This window comes from Otolemur garnettii, unplaced genomic scaffold, assembly GCF_000181295.1.
Source record: "Otolemur garnettii isolate 467f Iridium unplaced genomic scaffold, OtoGar3 scaffold00042, whole genome shotgun sequence".
Taxonomy (NCBI): Eukaryota; Metazoa; Chordata; class Mammalia; order Primates; family Galagidae; genus Otolemur; species Otolemur garnettii.
The window spans coordinates 336169-346395 of NW_003852437.1; the positions used below are offsets into that span (position 1 = coordinate 336169).

Below are 10227 nucleotides of genomic sequence, written 5' to 3' on the forward strand. Positions count from 1 at the left end.
AGAGAACAGAGAGTGAGACAAGAGGAAGCACGGCCAGTAGCACAGTGTAGTACATACCTGTAAATCCTGAAACATCCTAACTGTCCTTGTCTGGTTATATTAAAAGGGTGACCAAAAATAATCAAAAAATAAAATTCCACCAGCAGCGTAACCGAATACCTTTGCTTCCACCTTCCCTATTTTATCTCATTGTGTCATAGAATCCTCCAGATGAATTCTGAGTACAGTACTAGGTTCTAAAACAGTATTTGTCATAAACGAATTGCTTGATCCCTGACACTCATCTGTGTAATAGCCACTCTGACCTCCTAATCTCTGTGGGGTGTGGTCAAAAATCAAATGGGAGGGAAAGTGAACAAGCACTCTAAAAAGACTTGGAGGTACTGAAGGCAGTACCGCTTCGGGTCCATACTCCTAATTTATGCCGGCCGCCTAGAGGCGGTGGCGAGAAACTGCGCAGGCGCGCCCCAGAGCCCGGCCACACCCCCACCCCCCGTCCCGCGCGGCGCGCGCACGCAGCCTGGCGTCCTCGCTCCCGGGGCGTCGCCCCGCGTGCGCTGGAGTCGCTCAGGCTGCCCCCAGCACCGGAAGTGACCCTGGCGGGTTTGCCTTCAAATTCTCCGCGAACAGGAGCAGCACCCGGGTCTGGTGACGGTTGACTAGGCAGAAGTGGATCCGTGAGCGGAAAGCGGGGTGGTTGGGGCTGGGCCGAGCCCCTCCTTCCTTGCTAGCAGGAGCCCCACTCGGCCCTTCCTCTGCACCTGGCTGTGGACGCTTTCCCAAGGAGCCTGGGCCGCCACAGGTGAGTGATCTCGCGCTCCTCTGGCACCCTTGGTCATCTAACTCGGGGCTGGCTTTGCGTAAGAGCCCGCTGGGCATCCTGCGGTAAGCCTGCCTGTGCGTGCGCCGAGGTCTTAGATCCTTGCTGTTGTCAGGCGACAGTCCGCCTACCTGAGGAATCCTGTCCAGCCAGGAATTGTTCAGGGGCTCGTGTGGATCCCACCAAAGTCACCGGCCAAGGGAATGTATTTTAAGTTGTTTGCTTTTTTGACTGGTACTCTCTCGAATCCGCCCACGCCCACTCCACCCTCTCCCCTAAGCCCTCACCCTTGGTAAACCAGGAAAAGTTATGACACTGGGATGCATCTTGCTTTCTTAGTTTGTTAGGTTGGTAGGATATTATTGGATATGTTATTTCTTTAAATATTTATTCTAGAGCTGGGCGTCCCCCTGGGAAGCTTATGGCCCTTTTTGTTTAGAGTTTTTTTGTTTAGAGTTGGTACCTTTTAGAAACTTAATCCTCAAAATATTTGTTCTATACATATAAAGTGACAAAATTAGAGATAAAAGTGGATCCTTAAGTCTTGCAAAGGATAATCTCAAACCCTTATTTAATCAAAAATAGTTTCCTTTTTTAACTGTGAAGTGCGCTTATGGTTACTGACTTCCGACAGCTCAGTGTTGGCACCTTTTTCTCTTGAAAGCACTAATTTATGATTTCTTTGGAATCAGACCTTTAGTTACCACTGAAAACTACTCCAGATGTTTTAGAATGTGTGCAATAGAGCTTTAATATTTAGTCACAATGATAGTCAACTTAGGTGTCAAGTAAGAGTCTTGTAATGTTTATACAATTCTAAATGTCTCAATATGTAGCCCTGTGTCCTTTTCCAAAGGAGATGGTTTTTTGTAATCAGTGAATTCTTGTATCAAGAAATAAGATCAAAATTCTTCGTTTGTGTTAACAACTTGTGGCCTGTACCATACCTTAAAAAAAAGGCAGTGCTAATCAACTTCACAGCATTCCTAGCTGAAAAGCTATATGAAACTTCTTTCTGGCCTTGGTTATTCAAGAAACTTTTATATTTTATAGATTCAGTAGTAGGCATACTGTGTACTCTAGGAAGGAGTCTGCAGCTCATTTTGAAACAGTATCACAATTCTGACATATATTGAGTATTACAGAATCTTGTAGAATTTAGTGTATTACCAACATTGTTGGATTTCTGTTTACAGCAATTTTTTTTTTTTTTTAGCAACTTGACTCTTTAAGAGATACAGCATTATCACATCAGTATGGTCAATGTTGATAAACATGTGAAATAGATTTTACTAGTAGTGTTTATTGATAGGGCTTGGATATGGCTTTTAAATTACATTTTAAATTACTGTACTTACTGATTGATTTGTTTTGTTTAGGGTAAACTGAAAGAAAGTTTACCAAATACATAAAGAGGTTGCCAAAAAAATGTACACACATTTTAAGAGCTTTTATGTATTACTTTAAAAAGTTAAATTGAAGTTACTCTTTTTTGTTTTTTTTGAGACAAGAGTATCACTATGTTGCCCTCCGTAGAGTGCCATGGCATCACAGGTCACAGCAACCTCAAACTCTTGGGCTTAAGCGATTCACCTGCCTCAGCCTCCCAGGTAGCTGGGACTACAGGCACCCACCACAACATCTGGGTATTTTTTGGTTATAGTTGTTGTTGTTGTTTGGTAGGCCTGGACTGGATTCAAACCCACCAGCTCTGGTGTATGTGGCTGGCGCCCTAGCTGCTGAGCTATAGGCACCGAGCCAAATTGAAGGTACTCTTCCCGGTCAAGTGTAGCTAGACGTGCTACCTGCAGTTCATATACTTTTTGGGAATGATTGATTTAAACCTCTCAATAAGATCACTTAAAATGTGTCTAAATTTTTTTTTTTTTTGCATCCTCAGTATAAAGGGGAATTTGTATGTATGAATTTTTTTTCTGAACAGGTATTTTTTGTTGTTGTTGGTAGTGCTTTTTTAAAAATAGTGATAACTTTCTTGTACTTCAATATTTATCATATGATGATTACATAGGTAAGAAAAATGTATGCCATGCTATAATTGGTCATGGGTCACTCATTTATTATGCTTATTCATAATCACCAGTGACTGATGTACATTAGCATATGATTTCTTTTATATCCCAGAGATGAACATCTTGAAAATTGCTTACCAGTGTATATTGCCACTTTTAATGTCACAAACACTTGGTTCACGAAAGTGCATGATTGAGTTTCATGAATTTTTTTTTTTTAGAAATTTGGCAGATAAATATTTTTAAGACATTTTCAGGCTTTCAACATTGATGCTGATTTTTAGTTTATGCTTTGATTATATTCCATGCTTCTCTCCAATTAGCAAACAAAGAAAAAAGATCTTAAATCAAATGATATCCCTTCCAGTAATCAAGGATTTCAACATCTAATTCTTATTTTTGTCTATAATACAGTTCCTTGCAACTCAGTTGGTGCACCTTAAATTTTTTTTAATGAATTACCTATGAATGACTTGGTAAAAAAAAAACTGCAGTGTACGTGGAACTCAGCCTAAGATTTCTTTAAAAATCAAATGGATAAGCAATGTTTTTTCAGTGTGGAATAGGGAGGTTCCCATATTTGTTGTTTGGAAAGAGTATAAGAGTCTTAGACTCAAATATTTGGATCTGTTAACCTGTTGTTTTTTAGTTTCTTTGGTCACTTCCTTTTCCTAATCTTAGAAGAGAACAAAAGAACACTTTTAGTTTCTTTGTGCGGGCACTAACTGCATCACATATATATTGTTTGCTAGAAATTTTCCTGTAAAATGGAGTTTTTAGTATTAAATTTTTTTTTTTTTTTTTTTTTGAGACAGAGTCTCACTATGTCACCCTCAGTAGAGTGCTGTGATGTCGCAGCTCTCAGCAACCTCAAACTCTTGGGCTTAAGCTATTCTCTTGCCTCAGCCTCCCAAGTAGGACTACAGGTGCCCACCACAATGCCCAGCTATTTTTTGTTGCAGTTGTCATTGTTTAGCTGGCACAGGCTGGGCTTGAACCATCAGTCTTGGTGTATATGGCTGGTGCCCTACCCACTGAGCTATGGGCGCCGCCAGTATTAAAAAATTTTGACTCTCTTACTGCTACTGCAATTCCCCAATGCATCTTACTCAATTTAAATAAATTTAGTCATTAGCAAAGTTTTAACTACTCAAGCCTTGTAAGCAAAATGATGGTCCTGTTAGAATAATGTAAAGGAAAAACTTGCTATGAGATGAAGCAGGCATAGCCTATGGTTATTTTTCTGTTTAATAATATGTGTAAGCAGGAGCCTAGATTTGGGGGCAATCTCATTTTCATAAGTGTTCTATTAATGTTGAACCAATAACTAATGTTTACAGTTCATAGTGCTTAAAATTTGGCTTATTAGCTTTTTTCTAAATAGATTCATTTTTTTCAAATATTGCCAGATATTATAGTAGGTAGACCCAGTTTCTGTCCTTTGCAGTATTATTTTAGCAATGCTAAGGATACTTTTGTTTGTTTGTTTTTTTATTGTGACAGAGTCTCACTTTGTCGCCCTCGGTAGAGTGCCATAGTGTCACAGCTCACAGCAACCTCCAACTCTTGGGCTTAAGTAATTCTCTTGCCTCAGTCTCCGAAGTAGCTGGGACTACAGGTGCCCGCCACAACACCTGGCTATTTTTTTTTGTTGCTGCAGTTGTCATTGTTGTTTTAGCTGGCCGGGGCTAGGTTCAAACCCACCATCCTTGGTGTATGTGGCCGGCACCCTACCCACTGAGCTACGGGCGCTACCTCCTGAGGAATTTTTCTGATGAGAAAGAAAAGTTTAAAATACAGAACCTTGGAAGAAAGCCTGGGGTGACTTACATGAGTTTTGGGCCAATCAACCATGACCCTCAAATAAAAAGAGAGAATTAAGGACAACCTATATGTAAGTAGTTAATTTAGGTTTTCTTAGTGGGAGAAAGGAAAGACAAATCTGCAGGGAGTTTATTAAGGAAAGGAGAGGCTTGATATCAGGTTTATCCAGATCAACTATGTACTTTCAGCAGTTGGCCCAGTGAAGTTCGTCTAACCTTACACAGACGAGGTGTCACTATAAGGCATGGGTGGCTTCAGGGCACAAGTAATCACAAAGGAATTAAGCTATAATCCCAGTTTGGTAGGGATGAGTTCAGGATCAAGGAATGTGAGTGTGCTGAGGGTCAGGAACTGGACAAAGATCAGAACTCTTGGTAGTTGAAGCAAAACCTGACATATTCATTCATTTAATCATTTGAAGATTTACTAAAATTTCCTATATGCCAACGTGGTTCTTGGTCCTGGGGATCTATCAGTAAATAACAGAGAGCCACAATCCCTTGCCAGGAAGCTTTTAAGATGGAATATTATCAGTGGTCATGAATCCAGGTAGTCACTACTTAAAGGGTCATGGGATCTTATTCATTTTCTTTTGGACTTCAGATGCCCAGTCTTAAGTTACTTAGAGACCTCATTTCACAGCTGGATTGCTTCATAACAAATTACCCAAGAATTTCGTGGCTTAAAACGGCAGATATTTATTATCTCAGTTTGTTTGGGTCAGGAATCTGGGCATGCCTAGTTGAGTGTCTCATACTGAAGGTCTCTGAAAGCTGTAAACAAGATTTATCAGCTACTGTGCTGTCATTTTAAGGCTCAACTTCCAAGCTCACTTACTGGTTATTGGCAGGATTCAGTTCCTCACTGGTTGTTGGCCTGGGGCTTCCTAAATTTTTGCCCTGCGAGCCTTTGCACAGACCAGCTCATTACATGGTAGCTGGTTTCTCTTTGAGTGGGCCTGTAGGAGTGAGAAAGATGGAAATAACAGACTAATCTCAGAAATGGCATTCCTTTATTTGTTACAGAAACCACATTGAAGGGGAGGTAATTACTCAAGAGCAGGGATCCTCAAACTTTTTAAACAGGGGACCAGTTCACTGTCCCTCAGACCATTGGAGGGCCGGACTGCTGGCCCTGGGACGAGTTGGCTGCTAAGCAGTGGCAGCAAAAACACCCAGCTGGCCAGATGTGGCCCACGGGCTATAGTTTGAGGACACCTGCTCAGTAGTATGGGAATAGGAGGCAGAGGTCATTGAGAACTATCTTAGAGACTCACTGTGATTATCCACAAATATAAAGTCCTTTAATTGTATTTTAGCTTCTGCTTCTCCTCTGCCCTTCATCCAGTTCCTTGACTCATGTTGTCCTCTTCACCTCCATAGACTCTTCTGATATGTTTAATGTATGTTTTTGGATGTGCGTTAATATGTATCCTTTAAAAAACATGTTTTATGTAACATATGTATTTTTTTATTTATATAATGTTATTGGGCTTTAGATCCTGTTCTATGTCTGAAATTTATTTTTACCTGATCCTAGATTTTTTTTTTTTGCAGTTTTTAGCCGGGGCTGGGTTTGAAGCCGCCACCTGTAGCATATGGGCCAGTGCCCTACTCCTTTGAGCCACAGGCACTGCCCCTAGATTTTGTTTTTATTTATTTATTTATTTTTTGGCCGGGGCTGGGTTTGAACCTGCCGCCTCCAGTGTATGGGGCTGGCGCCCAACCCTTTTGAGCCACAGGCGCCACCCTGATGTTAGATTTTGATGATCTGTCCATACTGCTGTTTATGAATTTTGTTCATTGTTTCTCTCTGCTGTGTGGTATTCCATAGTTTATATCCACCACATTCCTCTAGCAGGGAAGAAATAGATTGGCTCCAGCTCCTGGATTTCTCAAACAGTTTTGTCTTTAACATTCCCAAACAAGTCCCTTTGTGGGTGTATATAAAACTTACTCTAGAATATTTAGAAAAGAGAAGGATTGCAGGAACATAGGGTATATGCATACACGATTTCCCTAAGTACAGCCAGATTGCTTTCTACCATGTCTGTGCCAGTTTATGCCTGTAAGTTGTATATAAAGTCTTCCTTTTTTTTTTTTTTTAAAGTAACTTTATTTTTATTTTATTTTATTGCAGTTTTTGGCCAGGGCTGGGTTTGAACCTGCCACCTCTGGCATATGGGGCCAGTGCCCTACTCCTTTGAGCTATAGGCGCCGCCCAGTTTTCCTTTTTTTTTTTTTAAGAGACAAGAATCTCATTTTGTTGCCCTCAGTAGAGTGCCATGGTGTCACAGCTCATAGCAACCTCTAGCTCTTGGGCTTAGGCAATTCTCTTGCCTCAGCCTCCCGAGTTAGCTGGGACTACAGGCGCCCACCACAAGGCCCAGCTACTTTTTTTGTTGTTGCATTTTGATTGGGGCTAGGTTTGAACCCACCACCCTTGGTATATGGGGCCAGCACCCTACTCACCGAGCCATAGGTGCCGCCTCTCTCTCTTTTTTTTTTTTTGAGACAGAGTCTCAAGCTGTCGCTCTGGGTAGAGTGCTGTGGCATTACAGCTCACAGCAACCTCAAACTCTTGGGCTCAAGCGATTCTTTTGCCTCAGCCTCCCTAGTATCCAGGACTTCAGGCACCTGCCACAATATCCAGCTACCTTTTTTGTTGCAGTTGTTGTTGTTTAGCTGGCCCAGGCTGAGTTCCAACAGCCAGCCTCAGTGTACATGGTCGGCTGGTTAGGAATTCCTTTTTCTTAAAACCTGGTCAACACTTAGTATATTGGGCTTAACTAATTTTATTTTGAATCTTGTAAATAAAAAAGATCTGTCATTGCTTAAGTTTGTATTCATCTCTTATTAGTTTCTGTAATTATTAGCCATTCGGGTTTTTGTGAATTGCCCCTGGTGCTCTTTACCCTTTATGTATGTATGTATATATGTATGTATGTATTTATCTATCTTTTGGGGACAGAGTCTTTGTCACCCTGGGTAGAGTGCAGGGGCATCATGATAGCTCATAGCAACTTCAGTCTCTTGGGCTCAAGTGATCCTCTTGCCTCAGCCTCTCAAATAGTTGAGACTACAGGTGCCTGCCATGACAGCCGGCTAGTTTTCCTATTTTTAGGAGGAAGGCAGTCTCACTCTTGCTCAGGTTGGTCTCGAACTCCTGAACTCAAGCAGTCTGTCCATTTTGTCCTCCCAATGTGCTAGGATTATAAGCATGAGCCACTGCACCCAACTGCTTACCCATTTTTGTGTGAAGTACTTTTGTCCATTAGTGGGAGGAATTACAATGATAGATTTTCTAATCTTAAATCATCCTTGCATTCCTGGGATAAACCTTTCTTGATCATGGTTGTATGTGCGTGTGTGTTTTCATGCATTGTAGGTATGCTAATGCTTTATTTAACATCTCCATATTTGAAGTCAGGTGTGGTGGCACTCTGGGAGGGTGAGACAGATGGATTGCCTGAACTCACAGGTTCAAGGCCAGCCTGAGCAAGAGGGAGACCTGTCTCTAACAATAGCTGGTGTTGTAGCGGGCACCTGTAGTCCCCGGTACTCAGGAGGCTGAGACAAGAGAATTGCTTGAGCCCAAGAGTTTGAAGTTGCTATGATACCATGGCACATTACCAAGGGCTACAAGTGAGACTCTGTCTCAAACAAACAAACAAACAAGATTTCCATATTTGTAAGTAAAATGGGGATTGTGTTGTTCTTATTCAGTTTCAGTTATGATCCCTGCCTCATAAAAAAGAGTTGATCAGCTTTTCTCTTGTTTTCTGGATCACCTTTTATGTAATTATAATAAGTTGTTTCATACTGACCGTTTGCTAAAAACTGTCTGATGCAGTGGCTCACACTTGTAATCCAAAACATTGGAAGACCAAGGCAGGAGGATTGCTTGAGGCCAGGAGTTCCAGACCTGCCTGGGCAATAGGAAGACCCTGACTCTACAAAAAAACAAAAACAAGTAGTTTGGTAAAAAAAAAAAAAAAAAAGGCTCGGCGCCTGTGGCTCAAGCGGCTAAGGCGCCAGCCACATACACCTAAGGTGGTGGGTTTGAATCCCCAGCCCGGGCCCGCCAAACAACAATGATGGCTGCAACCAAAAAATGGCCAGGCGTTGTGGTGGGCGCCTGTAGTCCCAGCGACTTGGGAGGCTGAGGCAGGGGACTCGCTTGAGCCTAGGAGTTGGAGGTTGCTGTGAGCTGTGATGCCATGGCACTGTATCCAGGGGGATAGCTTGAGGCTCCGTCTCAAAAAAAAAAAAAAAAAATCTATAAAAACTAGACCTAGAGCTTTTTACAGGGAGAAGTCTTTTATTATATTTTCTGTTTTTTAGGCAGCAAGAGAAAAACACTTAAAGGGAAATTTTTTTTTTGTTTTCTTTCATCTCTGATCTGTCTAGTCATTTTCTTTTTTTCACTCTGTATTTTGTTTATTTACACATCCCTTTTTCTCCTTTTGGTCAGTCATGGTAAAGATTTATTTCTTGATTTTTTTCAAAGACCAAGATTTTGGTTTTATTAATCTTTTCTAGTTTTTTTAAGTTTTCTTTTGGATTTGTTTGTTTTTATTTAAATTTGGTCCTTTATTTCCTCTTCTCGTATTTTTTGGTCTGCTCTGTAGTTTTTTCCTAGCTTTCCGAGTCAATGGCTTACTCACTTGTGTTCTCTCTTTCTTGTGGTTGGTAGGGCATGGTGAGTCTCGCAGTGGTGTTCAGCCATTCCTCATCAGGTTGCGTACTTGCCCCCCTCTTGCCATTCAGGCACCTCTTAGGAAGCTGCTCTTCCTAAGAACTGTCTTACTCAGTTGTCATCATCTAGCTTAAGGCAAATGGAAGAGTGGCAGAAAGAGAATACTCTTAAATTAAGAGCTGCCGTGTTGACTTCTGTTTTTTTATCAGCTCCCAACTCTCCCAAACCTGTCCAGGGCTAGGTTTGTCCTACGGAATCCTGCTGTCTCTGTCTCTTACGAGGCTACCACTGCTGGTTTTCTGTCCTGTGTGGCAAGGGGTAAAAGTGAGTAAAGGTTGGCCAGGGCAGTGAAGGTCAGAAAGGACACAGCTAGAAAACTAGCTCAGCGATACCGTAAAATACACTTATTTGGATATCCCACTGACTCCTACTCCGTCAAAAATGATCTTGTTTCCTTCATGCTTATATATCTTCTCCATCTTCCTGTGATCTTTTGTGATTGCTTTTTAGTTCCCTAGGCTTGAAACCTTATTTTCTACTCCATAAAGTCAATTCATAAGCAATTTTAACAATTCTTTTACCACTGTGTTTCAGATTTGCTACTTTTTATTCCTATAGCCACATTCCTGATTTAAATTACTGCCTTCTCAAAAGCACACCAATCTTTCCAACTTTGAACTTCATGCTGTTTATAGTTAATAAATAATACTAATCACTGTCAACATTAGCAAAGCAAATATCAGGTACCTAACTTCTAAAGCTTAAATCCATGTCTACCTATCCATATCCTTTTTTTTTTTTTTTTTTGAGACAGAGCCTCAAGCTATCCCCCTGGGTAGAGTGCCGTGGCATCAC

The 10227-nt window shown here is 41.3% G+C and overlaps 1 protein-coding gene across 1 annotated transcript in view; it reads left to right on the forward strand.

The window, feature by feature from the left end:
• Positions 1 to 453: 453 nt before the first annotated feature.
• KATNA1 (katanin catalytic subunit A1) overlaps positions 454 to 10227 on the forward strand; it is a 45273-nt gene continuing 35499 nt past the window's right edge. Inside the window, exon 1 of the mRNA XM_003790256.1 lies at positions 454 to 802. The gene's annotated coding sequence lies outside the window, so the exon portion shown is untranslated. The remainder of the gene's footprint in view (positions 803 to 10227) is intronic.